Here is an 11721-nt window from a genome sequence, read left to right as displayed (position 1 = left end):
CTTGCCTAGCTTGCATAAGTCCCTGGGTTTAATTCCCAGTATTGCAAAAATAAAATAAAAAAACAAATAATAAACATGATATAAAAGAAAGGAGGAAAAATCTTGGAGATATGCACAGCCTTGAGGAAGTGAGGAAGAACCTCATTATTTCATTTAGGAAGTATAAGCCTGAATAAATTTCATAGTTTATTCTTACAATGGGATTTGTTTGGCTTTTATCATAAAACACAATTTCCAATTTCTCAGTCCTGGCAGATTCTCTCAGAGTACCCTCTCAGGATTATTTTTCTCTATTCCCCCCTCCGCCCCCCCCCCACATTTTACATTTTCTTTTTTTCTTACTGATTTTCCTCTCTTTCTCCTTTTCTTCCCTCCCTTCTTTTTATTTTTGTAAGTTGAATATAGCTTTGGAGTACCTTATAAACACTTTGGGCAGCCTGCTGATGTTTCTTAATCTTGATGCAGTCTTCTAATTTATGAGGAGAGGGATTGGTGCATGACTTACAGGGGACCTCATGGGTGTGCAATTCACCACTTGTTTATTGGGGTCAATGTCCTTCAGCAATATACATACAGAAGGGACCAGCTTGCCCTGGTGAGACTCTGACCAGGCGACAACTAGGAGGATTCTAGAGTTCTAGGCCAAAAGATGCAGGCTGCAAAATACATGGAGCAAAATTCAGATAACCTTTCTCCCTGTTTCCTATGCCACCATTTCTGGAGAATGAAACCAGAATGGAGTGAAGTCAAGAGACCCATATTAAACCCTTAAAATGTCTGTCACCAATTGGCAAACACCTTCCCCCCTGACTTGCAGCATGGATACCCCTGTGACTAATTTGCCACATCTTTTTTTGTAATAACAAGGGATTTTTTAAGGTGTTTATCCCATCCACAGCTTTTTAAAGCAGCGAGTTCATTTAAATAATTACCTAGTCATTTAGTTAATGCATTCTTTTTTAAACTTGACTAACTACGGCGTATGTGGTTTTGATGGAAAAAGAGCCCCCTTTATGTAATAGCACTGTTTTTTTCCCCCACAAAATAAATGCAACACAATTATTTTACTGCAGAGAAATTAGCTCATTTGCAAATGCCACCTCAGAACACAAGAAGAATGGCATTTATTGAAGCACTAATAAAGGCACCATGTTAGAATAATTTTATGCTGACGGGCCCACAATCACTCAATATTTTAAGAGCTGTCATCACACCAGCATGAGCTGCATGCAAAAGTACAAATTTATGCTGTGACATCATGGCACTAAGAGTATAATTGGAATAAAATTACCCAGCTTCTCTTTGGCATTTGTCGGCATTTCTGAGCCCTTCACTGCCCACCCACAGTGGATTCTTGGTTTTGCACCATCGACCACATTTTCTGTGAGTGTAGAACGCATCAGGCTTACACAGGTGGGGCCTCTAGGTACTTCTGGAGGACACTTTCCAGTAGGTACTCGATGACCTGTGCTATTACTGAATAGAGGGCTGCACAGTCCTAGAAAACTGCAAGAATCACAAATCAGCCAAAACCACTCTTTAGATATGGATAATTAAGCAAACAGTCACCATACGATGGCAGAAGACCTCAGAGCATCAATTTTAGCAAGTTAATAAATTCCAGTCATGGCCCATGGTTAAATGCTAAGCTCGAACAAATGAGAACATCTACATGAAAATGGGGACTTCTGTGTTCAACCTTTTGACTTTTTATCAAATTTTATTCTTCTTGGAGCTGAAGATGGGAGGTGGGGACAGTGAAAAACGCCACCTGACAGGAGAAGGAGGTAAGCCTGGAGAGAGGGCAAAGACACACCTGTCTTGTTTAGAGGCCACACTCTGCTTGAAAGCTCGAATTTCCTGCCTGTCTTTGGGGAGTAATCAGACGTGCTCAACACTGTGGAGCAAGGTGTCAATGCACTTCCTGAAATCTGGGTTGAACTCTGTGAATTGGAAAATTGGTTCGGGCACAGCCAATTTTATGTAATAGCACTGTTTTTGATGTGCTTGGTTGGCAAAGATTTGGGGGGTTAAGGAATGGGGTGACTTCTGCAAAGCACATCACACTGTTCCCCACAGTGTGGAGCAAGAGATGCTGTCTGCAGCCTCAGGGACTGGGTGAGTGGGTGCCTTAGTAAGCTTGATGAGATGGTTAATTTGGATATAAGAGAGGAAATGTCATAATTAACAGCCTGATAATTGGTAAACATGCACATTTGTGTGAATAGATGATAGAATATGGAGACTGTTTAAATTGGGAGAACATAGATGATGTTTGCACAGGTGCTACAATTGTATAATAGTCTTTGTGGTAGGTAGAATCAGGCCTCTCAAAGACATCCAGTTGCTAATCCTCAGAACCTGTGAATGGGTTACCTTATGTGGCAAAAGGGATTTTTGCAGATGTGATTAAGCATCTTGGAGCCAGGTACAGTGGGGCACACCTTGTAATCACAGGTACTCAGGAAGCTGAGGTGGGAGGATCACAAGTTCAAGGCCAGCCTGGGCAATTTAGTGAAAGCCTGTCTCAAAATAGATTAAAAAAGGGCTGAGGTATAGTTCAGTGGTGGAACTTGGGTTCAATCCCCAGTATTGCAAGAAAGAAAAAAAAAGTTTTAAGATTGAGAGAATATACTGGATTATCCATATGAAGTTATGTAATCACAAGGGACCTTATCAGGAAGGAGGGAGAGTGGAGAATCAGCATCAGAGAAAATGTGAGGACAGGAGCAGAAGTTCAAGTGATGTGGCTGCTGGCTTGGCAGCTGGAAGCATCAGCTCCAGGAGCTAAACAAGGCCAACAAAAAGAACCCCTGCCACACCCCTGGGCCTCCAGGAGGAATACACACATGCCCACTCCTTGATTTTAGCCTCATGAGACCCATTTTTGGATTTCTGACCTCAAAAACTATAAAGTAATAAATTTAATGTTTTAAGCCACCAAATTTATGGTAATCTGTTATAACACAATAGGAAATGGATAAAGCTTTTTTTTTTTATTAATTAGCATCTTACATGCATTGAACTTATTTTTTGTATTAGAAGAATTTTTGGTTGCTTATGAACAAAAACAAAACCTCTATTCTCAATATTAATTAATGAAAAGAGCCTATTTCATTAGGAAAACATTTTTGTTAAAAAATAGATGTGTAAACAGAGCAATCTCAATAAAGGAGCAAAACATAGAATCAAATAGACCAGAGTTTTGCATAATGCTATGTGTGCTTCAGTAAGTTTCATAACCCCTGAGCTATTGGTGCTTTACTTGTGAAACAGAGATGATCATTTCTTCATAGATCTGTAGTAAAGCATAAATAAAGTTATGTTTAAAGCTCCTAATGGTGCATGGTACATGATATATGCTTATTAAATAGTTTCTTTCTTTATTGATATTTAAGAGTATATAATGACGGCAATTTTAGAACATGGCTCCAAATTCTTAGACATTTACCTCGCTATGGAGCAATGTCCATGTCCACTCCCTTTGAATCTAAGTGGACTGTCGTGCTTCAAGCAATGAAGCACAGCAGAAAGAATGGTATGTATCTTCTAAGAGAAGTTCATGAAAGGCTTTATTTGATGAAACACTTACTTCGAGAGTCCTGAGAACCAAGTAAAATGCAGCTGCCCTGATTCTTCAGTACTGTGAAGATTTTCAGCCCATGCCTCATGGACAGGTTTCCTGTGAACAGTGTAGTCGGAAGTCCCATCTAAGTCCAGCCTTTGAGTCCTTCCAATGCAGGCACCAGGCATGCCAGTGAAGATGCCTCCCCATGATATTAACCCTAGCTGTTTTGGGCACCTGAAGCCACTTGTCTTTCCAATTGGGGCCCCAGGCATCATGGAGGAGAGAGATTATTCCACTACATCCTGCTTAAATTCTTGAGCCACAGAATACATGGACATGACAAGATGGTGGTTCCTTTCCTTCACCAAATTTGGGATGATATGTTTCTGCTGCAACATATACTTGAGCATGCAATGGTTAATCATTGTTAATGAAAAATACAAGGCAGAAAACTATGGTGCTAAAATAACAGCCCATTGCAGATCTCCAAGTAGAAATGAAATATAGACAAATCTATTTATATGTAGGTTTTTCAATTTCTTTCACTTTTCAAAAAGCAAAGAAAGGATTTAACTTAGTATCAAGTACATGCTCAAATTTATTTTGCTTCCAATTGTAGCACATTTAAAAGCAGTCTCTTCCTTCTCGTGCCTCTTCTAAATTAGGAAAGGAGCCATGTCTTCAAAAGCATCAGAGAGGATGCCTTCTGAATTTTCGGGGTATATCCCCATCTCATCAAAGGATAATTATTTGAAAATACACATTTAAAATGGAAAACCGGCAGGAACATTCGGAAACAATGTCTTGTTTGTGCAGGTGATTAATTAACAAGTCTTGGACTTCCTACTCCTCTTCCTAATAGCTTCTTTTTGTTTTATTGTCATCTCCCTCCTCTTTCATATCTGAAATTCAGTATTAATCATTTTCTAGACATATAAACAAAAGGATTGTAGCTAGATCATATTGATAGGATCATGGTATTTGTGTTACTCAGAACCTAATCTCATCCCTCTGTTGGTGGATGACTTGGCGTTGTCCCATGAATCAGCTACATGCAGGATTTCCAGCGGGCACAGCAATGGGATGCTTGCCCAGACTTCAAAGTTTGGCAAACGTAAGGAGATAGACCTTACAATGGTTGCTAGTGTATATATTTCCATGGACTCCCCCTGCATCTCATTTTAATTTAAACACATATGTTCATTATTTTTGAAGTACATGCATATGCTTGACTATTTATTTGGAAATAAACAAAAATCATTTTCCTCACAATTAATTTTTAGAAGCTGAGGATAAAGTAACACAAAGAAATCAATATTGCAGAAGCTGAGCACAGAAGAAATGACTAACTGAAAGTTTTGTCAAATTTACAATATTTTACAAAGTGGATGGAATGGCTGCCTTTATTAAATATGTGTCCAAAATAAGGAAGTAAAACAAGAAAATGACTTGAAATTTTTATTGTATTTGTTGGATCTTCAAGAACATCATGTTACCCTTCTTTGCCTCAGATTCATTTGTGAAATTAGAGATTGTAAAATGCCATCAAATTCCAGTGCTATCATTATCTGAATGTGATGGAAAAAATGAATCATAAGTGAATAAGTATGTTTCTTTTTTAAAAAAAATACATTTTATTTGTTCTTTTTAGTTATGCATGACAGTAGAATATATTCTGACATACCCTTCTTATTCTGTGGTCATACATGATGTGGAGTTACACTGGTCATATATGAACATAGAAAAGTTATGTACAATTCATTCTACTGCCTTTCCAATTCCCGTCCCCTTCTCCACACCCCTGCCTTTGGTGTTTTGGGATTAGCTTATTTCACTTAGCATGGTAGTCTCCAGTTTCATGCATTTACCTGCAAATGCCATACGTTCATTCTTCTTTATTGCTGAGTAAGATTCCATTGTGTATATGTACCACATTTTCTTTATCCATTCTTCTGTTGAAGGGCACCTAGGTTGATTCTGTAGCTTAACTATTGTGAATTGAGCTGCTAGGAACACTGATGTGGCTGCATTACTATAATATGCTGATTAAAGTCCTTTGGGTATATATCAAGAAGTGGAATAACTGGGTCAAATGGTGGGACCATTCCAAGTTTTCTGAGGAATCTCCATACTGCTTTCCAGAGTGGCTGCACCAATTTGCAGTCCCATTAGCAATGTAGGAGTGTACCTTTTTTTCCCCACATCCTCATCAACATTTATTGTTACTTGTATTCTTGAGAATTGCCATTTTGAGTGGAATAAAATGAAATCTCAGTGTAGTTTTAATTTGGATTTCTTTGTTTTTCTAGTGATGTTGAATTTTTCTCATATATTTGTTGATTGATCGTATTAAGAAGTGTGTTTCTTAGAAATATTTTGACAAAAATTCTCATTTTTTCTTGGTGGTCATTGCAGTTGTGAATTGTGGCTTATAGGACTGATACTTAGGCTACTCCCTGGCTCCAGCTGATGTTCTTCTTAACACCGATAATACTTTTCTGAGAAGTTGAAGTCTCTTGAATCAGGTTTCTTTTGCTATCAAATGTATTTTCATTGTTGAATGAAGATGAAGTCTTCTAAGTCATTATTTCTCGGAGTCAAGACCCTTCCTCTGTCCCATCAACTAAAAACTTGACTCAATATTTGAGAAATTTTCTTAGGTCTTTCTCCATCTGAAATTTATGTTGTCCAATGGGCTCTTTTTATGAAAAAAATAATTTGTAATTCCAAGTAAATGTGTGTTTATTTAAATTAAAGAAAGAAACCATAGCAAATTATCAGAGGCTCAGAGACATGTGCCCCTTGCTTCTGACATCCTTGTAAACAACTGAAAAGAAGCGATTTCCCAGAAATGCTTCCTCCTATAGTCTGGCTTTCCCTGCCTCCTAGAACATGCTACAACCCTGAGTGTTCACACTGTCAGGTTTGAGTGTAAGAGAAAACCTGAAGCTTAAGCTCATTAACATGGGTGCTAATTTGTCTCTGGTCTGGTGAATGAATGAATTGTGCCAACAAAAATAGTGACAGCTGAGACTCTCCAGCACCAACTTTGCCTGGAGCCTGTCGCATGCATTTTACGTGTATCGACAGTCTCTTGGCAATACATTTTAATTGTCCAAACTCACCAGCTAGGCAAGTGGAAAAGGAAAGGTCCCTAGTGTAGAATTGTATAATTTCATATGCATAATTTGTAAAATATAAATATAATACACATCCAGGACTCTTCATAGACCATACTCAGAGACGAGAAAAAAATTCCAAAATGCTTAAACACAAATTTATGATAACTCAATAAAAATCATTAAAATAGAGAAATATTAATATCCAAATATTGACATTTTTATCAAATAGCAAATTCTGAACTCAAAAGTAAATACACTACTGAAAAGAAATCTGTATAAGTTAAACTAAGAATTTAGTCAATTCTACCTTGTTTGAGTTTGGGGTTTTCTTTTCTTGTTTGTGTATCTAGTATTGAGAGATCAATAATATCAGAAAACACTTTCGAGAATATTTAGTCAATTTTTTTGAAGGATCAGTTATAAATATTAAGTGTTTTAATCAAGTTCCATCCATAATTTATTAATATTCCTGCTCTCAAATATGACTGATGATTAAGGTGTTAAATATAACAGCTAAAACTGACATGATATGATATATCAAAGTGCATAAATGCATTCTACTGTCATGTATAACTAATTAAAATAAATTTTAAAAAATTTTAAAAATGGCATGATGGCATGATAGCATTCGAATGGTAGATATTTATTGGTCTAACATATATATGTTAATACTTCCTAAAAATTTTTTTTGTAGCATTTTTTGAAGGGTAAATTAAATGAGGGATAACTGCAGATTTGGCATGGCGAGATTTCATTCCACAGCGAATGTTCATGATTAAATTCAAAACCATAATGAAAACACAGTTGTAGCTAAGGAGAGGCCTCCAAGTGGGGAATGTCAGCTCATAAACGGAACACGCAGTAAAAGGGCTCACAAATAACATTCTGTTGTGACAGATGTTTTCTTAGTACTTTCTATATAAGCCTAACTCATCCGTGTTGTTATTTATTTTAACTGTTCCCTAACATTTTGTATTTGTTAAACTTTTGAAAGTAATTTATCTTCTATGATGTATCAGTCAGGGTCCAAGGATGGAGCAGAATCTCCTTCGATGGTCTCAACAAGGACACTTGAATAATGGAAGGGAACTGCATACAGAGAGGAGTGGGGGTAGTTTGGGAACATCCTATCCTGGATGTTGAGGCACGTGAGGAGCAGCAGCCACTGAACGCCTGTAGTGCTTGAAGGGCAGAGGGTACTAGGAGTAATTCCAGAATCCAGTGACACTTGTCGCCACAAGGAGTAAGGAAAGTAGATAGTCTCTGCAAATTACTGGGTTTGTCAACCCAAATGTTTGCAGAAGGATGGCTACGGACACAGCACACTGAGGGTACAAGCTTTGAGGGAGCTGAAGGTTATACAAACAGGGCCTGCTCTTTAAAAAACACTACAGAATTATCACTCCACTGCTAAGTCTTCAGCAAGGGCACACGTTGCGGCCCACACATGTGAATGAGTTGTTCAAGGATTAAGTTCCGTTGACTTTACCGCAAATGTGTCTCTGATCCTGTGGACGCTCACCGTCTCCCAGCCACCAGGTCGGCTCTAGTGGACTGACCTGAGCCAATCTGTCATGGCGATTTTCGTAGTTCTTCTGGATAGATAGTGGTACATGAGGTCAGATGAGGTTAGGCAAGCCAACCAAGAAGTTTCTAGTACAGAGGAAAGATACCCATCACCACACCACTACCTGGTACAGTAAAAGCAAATCTCAGGTCACTTTCCTTCACACATGGAGAGCTATTAAAGAGACATTTGCTAGCAAGGTAGGAAGAGACGAAGCAGGTGAGACCTTTGCGAAGGGCACAAAATGTAAAGGAGTGCTCCAAACTCAGGAACCAAAATAAATAATATTTTAAGGTGTGATTTTTTACAAACAAAATTAGTACAATAATATCCTAGATGAAAAGCAGCACAACTTTTAGATAAATATGGGGGGGGGATCTATAGTACTGATTTGTCCTTCTGCCTCTGCCTCCGGGGTGGCTCTATATGGCACTATAAAAGGATGGTAACCTCCTTCCTGGGCTCCAGAGACCCCAGCTCTCTTCTTTGGCCCTAGCCTTCTCTTGAAAGACTGGCCTGGGTTTCCCGAGGCAGCACTTGCATTTAGGGTGGCGTCCATGAAACAAATAAATCCTCCTGGTGCCGGGCAGAGTTGGGCTGGCGCTTGGCTGGTGTCTTCAGAGAGCAGGCTGGATTCTTGGATTTTTGTTTATGCACGAATGTAGGAAGTATGTACAATGCATTTCTAGTTCCCCTGTATATCTGGAATAGCTCATGGCCTTGTTGCTGACAGTCATTTTTCTAACTTTATAATAAAAACTCCTCCTGTTGTTCACGCTGAATAAATGACAAAGCTTTGGTTGATGGTGGTGGTAAGCTAGAGCTGGGTGTGTGGGGGTCTCCTCTGCAGTGTGGCTCTTTTCCTAAGACTCCTGTCTGGCTGCCCTTCCTCCCCATGTTCTAGGTTGCCACTCTTTGTGTTTTCCTGATCAGCATCCAGGCTTCCAGCAATCCCAGTGACCAGGTCTCATGGCAGAGGAGGTAATATCTTAAAGGGTCCAAGTAGAGGAGTTGCAAATGTCTGGTGTGAGACAACTTCCTGAAAAGGCAACAGCAAATGCACTTATTAGGAAAATTACCACATTATACTGTGAAAGACCCAAAAAGTAAAATATAAAGCATACAAATGAAAGCCTCCTGCCAGGCATGGTAGCACTCCTATAATCCCAGTGGCTTGGGAGGCTAAAGCAGGAGGATCTTGAGTTCAAAGTCAGCCTCAGCAACTCAGCTATGTGAGGGTTTCTAGTTTTTTCACTATTAAAAACAATACAGTGCAGAACATCCTGATATGTACTTAGAGATAAGGGAGACCTGTGTCTAAATAAAATACAAAAAAATGACTGGAGATGTGGCTCAGTGTTTAAACTCCCTGGATTCAATCCCCAGTACCAATAAAAAAATCCTCCTATACCCCCACTTCTCAGGAAAATTTTCTCGTAGCATTTAATTTTTCCTTTCAGCCTTTTTGTTTGTACATACGAAGCTCTATCTTTCTTTACTTTCTCCTTCCTTTCTTCCCTGTTTTCATCTCTACCTTCTCTCACTCCTTCCTTCCACCTCTTTCTCTCTTCAAATGAACACACCATACAAATTTCTATGCAATGTGTTTAAAAGTTTCGTGTTACTATTTCTTTAATGTCTTTCGTTTTAGCATACTGTGGGACAACCTCCTTCTCTATTTCATGGGATGGTATGTGCACTTTGGTGTGCCTAGGCCAAAACTGATTGAACCTCTCTTTGGTAAACAAGCTATGTGAGGGTTTCTAAATTCTTCACTATTAAAAAAAAAATACAGTGAAGAACATCCTGATATATATTTGATATGTGTGTGTGTGTGTGTGTGTGTGTGTGTGTGTAAGTTCACCACTGCAAGGGTTTCTTGCAAATCCTCAAGTCTAAAAGATAGGTCAAATAGTATGCACTTTTCTAATTATGATATACGCAGCTCAAGTGCCTTACAAAAAGGTTATGCTAATTTATATTCCTGCCACACTTTAAGAGAGTTCCTGTTTTCTTACACTCTCACCAACATTAAAGTAGTAACAGTCATTTACATCTTTATCAGATGATAAATAAAAATTACTCCTCCTTGATACAATTTGCATTTCCTTGAATGTTTCTTTCTGTGCTTATTGAAATATTGACTGTGGCAAAGTTGTTAATTGCTAATTAGGACAGGAGTCCTCTTCTCTTTTCTAATAGCAAGAGCTGCCACGAGCATGTACCATGTCTTAAGCAGATTAGAAAAAAGTGTCCCTTCCTCATGACACTTTACTGCCATCTACCAGAAAAATCGCTATTATAAATAAATCCATGACTACAGTATGAATGTTACTCTATAAAGGTGCTCTGTAAAGTTGTGCAGTGCTCAACCCACACATCTGTGTGGGACAGCCGTGCTGATATTTAGGCTTAGATTCTTGAATTTCAGCCAAGATAGTCTTTATTGCCTTGACCTCTTAGCTTTCATTCATTGTGTCTTAACTCTCTCACTGAGTCTAGGATATGGGCCTATTTTCTTTTCCTAAATCCCTTGGGTTATCTTGGTCCTCCCTTTCTGGCTCATTTCCTCTGTCTGTGAACTTGACTCATTCAGTGAACTGGTTGGTGCCCTTTGGCCACCTTCTAGCCAGGAAGAAATAATTCACATTTCCCTACAAAAGCCTTTGATTCAGAATCCTAGCTCCACTGACATTCCTACATGCCCAGGAGACTTTCTTTGATCACACAGCCCATTTCTCTTTAAAAACACATACCATTTGCTTTCTCTTTAGAATACAGCCAGCCCTCTAGGCTGTGGCACAGTACGCATAATAGATAACAATGATTTTATACTGTATTCATGAATGTCAGGGCACTTTTCTTAGCTCTTTCCATGTGCAAACTTGTTTTTCATTTCAGTCAAATTCGCTGCTAATTACTATCATCTGATGAGTTGTAGCCCTAGGGGTAGTATTATTAGAAGCAGGTGGGTAAGAGGTAGAAATAAAAGAAGCAATAGTTAGTAAATATACACCCAAGGTTTAAGACAAACATCCCACCGCTCTTTTTAATAAGGGAGCGCACTAAGTTTACCTACCCAGAAATACAGCAGAGGAGTTCAATGCCATTGGGCAAACCCTACAACAACTTCACCCGCCAGAGGCTGGAGGTCATTCACGCTCTTCAGCTTCAGAATAAACTGAGGAGGCTCGCAGAGGCCCGTTTTCTCGGGAAGGAGGTCCCTGTTGACCTCCCTTTAAAAGTGTACAAAGTTCATGGTTCCCCATGATCCACTGAGCAAATGTCACATGCCTGTGCTCTAACCCAGTCCAACAAAAAAAAATCAAGCAAGGGACTCTATTTGAAAATACCCAGATGAAAGTGTGTGTCTATGAGAGGCGGGGCCTGGGAAAAGTCTGAGGGGTACTTGCTCTCCAGAGGACCTCCTGGAATTTGCAAGCGGAAATGGCCTTGGAAATCTA

At 39.0% G+C, this 11721-nt stretch overlaps 1 long non-coding RNA gene across 1 annotated transcript; it reads right to left on the bottom strand.

The window, feature by feature from the left end:
• Positions 1-8522: 8522 nt before the first annotated feature.
• LOC144376877 (uncharacterized) lies at positions 8523-11475 on the bottom strand. Its single transcript, XR_013437248.1, has 2 exons — positions 11337-11475; positions 8523-9296 (listed from the first exon to the last, which is right to left on the bottom strand). It is a non-coding gene; the product is annotated as an uncharacterized LOC144376877 (long non-coding RNA).
• Between the last annotated feature and the right edge of the window lie 246 nt (positions 11476-11721).

This window comes from Ictidomys tridecemlineatus, chromosome 4 (assembly GCF_052094955.1).
Source record: "Ictidomys tridecemlineatus isolate mIctTri1 chromosome 4, mIctTri1.hap1, whole genome shotgun sequence".
In the NCBI taxonomy this organism is placed as follows: domain Eukaryota; kingdom Metazoa; phylum Chordata; class Mammalia; order Rodentia; family Sciuridae; genus Ictidomys; species Ictidomys tridecemlineatus.
The sequence above is the reverse complement of the archived record's forward strand: the minus strand, read 5'-3'. Positions and strand labels throughout refer to the sequence as shown.